Source organism: Harpegnathos saltator, unplaced genomic scaffold, assembly GCF_003227715.2.
Source record: "Harpegnathos saltator strain DR-91 unplaced genomic scaffold, Hsal_v8.6 scaffold40, whole genome shotgun sequence".
Classification (NCBI taxonomy): Eukaryota; Metazoa; Arthropoda; class Insecta; order Hymenoptera; family Formicidae; genus Harpegnathos; species Harpegnathos saltator.
The window spans coordinates 4,517-9,032 of NW_020230206.1; positions in this window are offsets into that span (position 1 = coordinate 4,517).

Below are 4,516 nucleotides of genomic sequence, written 5' to 3' on the forward strand. Positions count from 1 at the left end.
TTATTCGTGCAGCAATACATACGAGGAATGCAACAGCAGCAACAACTCTACGATTATTCATCGTTGGACAATTTAGTGCAGCTTTTCAATAAGATAGATCATCAGTCGCTGGCAATCGGAAACATATCAGGCGGGAAAGAAGATCACAAAACACCACGTTTTAACGCGCAACTCATCAGTAGTACAACGGTCAGTAGTGAGAACAGCGAACTGATGGAACCTGCCGCCGCCGTAGCCACCTCCATTAGCACCAGCATCGACATGATGACCGCCGCTGACAAGCATCAACAACCTGCACAGCTGCAGCAATATGAACAACAACAGCAAACGAATAGTTACGACAGAAGTTTTCATCATTTTGCACGCCTGATTTGCCTGTTTGAACAGTTGCCCAAGGAGGAGCGCTTTGCTAAAATTCATCAACTGAAAGCGAGTTTGAATGACGCCGAGATTCGCATGTGTCTGGGTCGTCGACGCGGCAAACGAGAACTTATACGCTTGCTATGCTATGGGGCCAATCTCAACATAGAACGCATGCGGTTCAATGTGGCGAACATGTTTGTGGCCTATGGCGTAATAGATTCCTCAACGATGCAGAAACAGGCTACCGATGGAAGCATGCTGCGAAACTTGGACGAGTGGTACGAATATCCGAATACGTTCGAAGCATGTGCCTGGAACAACGTATCGGCCGATGTTATAAACGGTATGTTGTGTGACAATCAACCGGTGGTGGATGGAAAAGCCTGCCGTTGCTGCGTCTCCATGATGATTCGAATCTGCAACGGCGGAGGTGCGTCGCCGACATTACGTTCTCTAGAATCAACCGCCGCAGTCACAACGACGACGGTCGACGGAAGAGAAACCGTCGTCCCTCAAGCGCGTTCTAGATCTGGGATTGTCAAATCCAGGAGTCGCGGTGACGGCGCTCAAAAGAATGCCGTGGTGACGAATGAGAAGACGACGACGACGACAAATACGAACGACTCAAAGCGCAAGAGAGCCGGCAATCGCGAATCGAAAGCGAAACGCGCGAAAGATGATACGAATGGATCAGCGGCAGCGGCAGCGGCAGCAGCAGCAGCAGCAGCAGCAGCAGCAGCAATAACAGCACCTACAATAAACGGAACAATAGCAACACCATCTACTATGAGCGGAGCAACAGCAGCAGCAGCAGCAACAGCAGTAGCCGCGTCTACAACAAACGGAACAATAGCATTATTACCTACTATGAACGGAGCAACAGCAGCAACGGCACTTGCGAACAACGAAGTACACGAGAAAACGGCGGCGTTAGTAATGACAAAGTCATCATCGATTAATCAAAGTCGCGGAGTTGCTGGCAAAGACATGTCACTCATAACCAACTTGAACATGTCCAGCAGTGATGAGGAGGAAGAGGACGACGGCTACGGCGGCGATAACGGCGAGGGCGAAAATGTGCTCGACTACGTCAGCGGCAGCAGCAGCAGCAGCAGTTCGGAGGATGAAACACCACTGCACCACTGCCACCAACACTATCAATACCACCACCACCGTCTTCTCATACCTCGCCTGACACGGAGGAAGCAGGTCACCGAAGAGTAATCGATCCTAAGTTGAAAAAAAAGTAACCGAGGGTTCGTATGTGCGTTCGCTCGTACCAGGTCAATTGTACGAAATCATCGTGGAATCGTTGACGCGACCGGACGCAGACTTTACCATTATTGCGTGACAGAGACGCAATGTCTATCGCGCCATCATCCGTACAGTGTGTACGCTTCCGCCCACCGACTCGAACGATGATGAGGCCTTTCAACGATGCGATTTTTTCAATATGGAAGATTCACCCTACTTGTATTACGTTGACGAGTCAGTGGACGTGGTCGTGCGCAACAGACGCTATATGACGATACACGCAATCAATCATCGACACGATTGCGCGCCTCTTTGTCAGCACGAACGAGATATCGTAAAAATTGTTTCGCGCCTTGTACGAGATATTGTATCTCGCGAATTTCGCGAACATTAAGAAAAAATAAAAGAAACATCAATCGAAAAGCCTTCGAAAAATCAGTTTTTTCCAATTCGTTGTCCAATCCCTCAATCGTCGTTAAGCGAAACGCTGACTGCTTGCGATGCACCATCGATTTCGCGAACTCTTGGCGCTGATTGCGATTGTGCTCTTGCTGTATTTTGTGCGACGCGCGTACATATCCGTATACGTCGAGCCCGAAAGAGCGACGATTGCACATAATTTGGACGTGTTGTACGATCCACTGGTCGAAGCGAACAACGGTGCGATTTCGAACGACGACGTACAGCGGGAACGATTTCTTCGTTTGACAAGACAAATGGGCATGGGGATAGATTCTCTTCCCGCGGAACGCTTCGAATCGGTGGAAGGACGAAGAGGTGCTGGTGGTCTTGACGACGAGGAAGACGAAGAAGACAAAGACGATCACGCGAGACAACGCGACTGCTTGACCATCGGTGCTTTCATATCACCGTACGATGAATACATAGATTGTCGCAAATTTTGCAAGGTGAGCGACGACGTAGACTATCGTTATTACGATCGGGTGGGCCTGATTCTGAACGATCGTCGCAGCCGGCCCGGAGCATACTGCATGCCAAATAATGCGGCGGTTTGTAACACCAATACATCTCTCGCCCTTTATAGCAAGCATGGCTGGCGATGTATGCCGCAAACACGCGCATTTGCCGGCGAAGGCGGCAATCTTATAACGGTGTGCAACGGTGCACTGCTAGATCGCGCAACCGGCAAGACCTGGCATCATCACATCGATCCATCACTACCTTCGAATCAATAGACGAACGATTGCCGAGCGGAGAATATCGTTTCGTATGCGCGGAAATGGAACTCGACGATCGCGGGAACAAAACCATCGAAGCGCCGATCGACCGCTTGATAGCTCTGCCGAACGCTTGCGCCTCGCTCATTCCCTACTCAGACCCGGGATCAAGCCCGACTTTGAAACCGGCCGCTGCTTTTGCGGAGAGAGAGCCTCGTACGACGATGTGACCGGTCTGTGCATACCAAACGTCGTCTCGAAAATTACCGATGCGTTCGACCCGCGCACCATGGAAACGAGGCTGCGTACCGGATACGCGGCCGGTGATACTTCCGGGCCCTGCGTGGAAACTTGGACAACAAATTCGAGGGCTAGCGCGTTAGCCGTGCCGACTCGCGCCAATGATGATCCGGCCCACTGCTCTGCGGCATCGAGCATAATACCGACATGGCTGCTGGAGCCTCGTTTCAAGCATACGTTCGAGCGTACGCGTTTCTATTCGATCGAGCCGTGCCATCTCCATACGCCACGCTGCAAGGATAGAGCAGCTCTCTTCTCTCTCTCTCTCTCTCTTCTCTCTTCTCTCTCTCTCTCTCTTCTCTCTCTCTCTCTCTCTCTCTCTCTCTACATGTACCAAGCGGGCGTCCCTTCCGCTCTGTATACAGTATAACTAAAATAATTTTAAAACGTTAGCGTGTAAAGAGATATGAGGATGAAGCACATTGCCCAGGCCTACCAACCTGGGCAATACCATGTATATATATATATATATATGCGGAGTGTTTCAGACCACACGGTTGCCCGATTTTTTCGTTAACGCGACACTTTAGAAAAAAACATTTCAGACAAAAGTTGTAGGGCTTCAAAGGATCTATTTACTGACGTTATGAATTTGACTTGGATAACCTGGAAAAGTCCAGTCAAGATCAACATAAAAATCTTAAATGGAAACCCAACTTTTTATTATACCATCTTTTTCCGCTAATTAATTTAAACAACTTTTGTTGAAACATTTTTCTATTTACCTAATATTTTTTGAGATATTTAAGAAAAACTTGGTAACTTTTTTCAATATTTAACTCACGATATCTCGCTATTTGTCAGAAGAAAAGTGGTACTAGACTTTTCTGCTCTATTTAGTCTCAAGAATATATTTTTACAATAGCGCCCTGACTTTTGTTAACTTGCTAATTTTGAAATTTCCAAAAATTCATCAAATTAATCAAAAGTCAGGGCGCTATTGTAAAAATATATTCTTGAGACTAAATAGAGCAGAAAAGTCTAGTACCACTTTTTCTTCTGACAAATAGCGAGATATCGTGAGTTAAATATTGAAAAAGTTACCAAGTTTTTCTTAAATATCTCAAAAAATATTAGGTAAATAGAAAAATGTTTCAGACAAACGTTGTTCAAATTAATTAGTGAAAAAAGATGGTATAATAAAAAATTGGGTTATCCATTTAAGACTTTTTATGTTGATCTTGACTGGACTTTTCAAGGTTATTCCAAGATCAAATTCATAGCGTCAGTAAATAGATCCTTTAAAGCTCTACAACTTTTGTCTGAAATGTTTCTTTCTAAAATGTCGTGTTAACGAAAAAATCAGGCGAACTGTGTGGTCTGAAACACCCGGTATATATTACAACATAAAACAAGAATCACATAAAGAAGTAAAGGAACAAATATCAGATAAGTAACTTATATGTATATACAACAAAGTA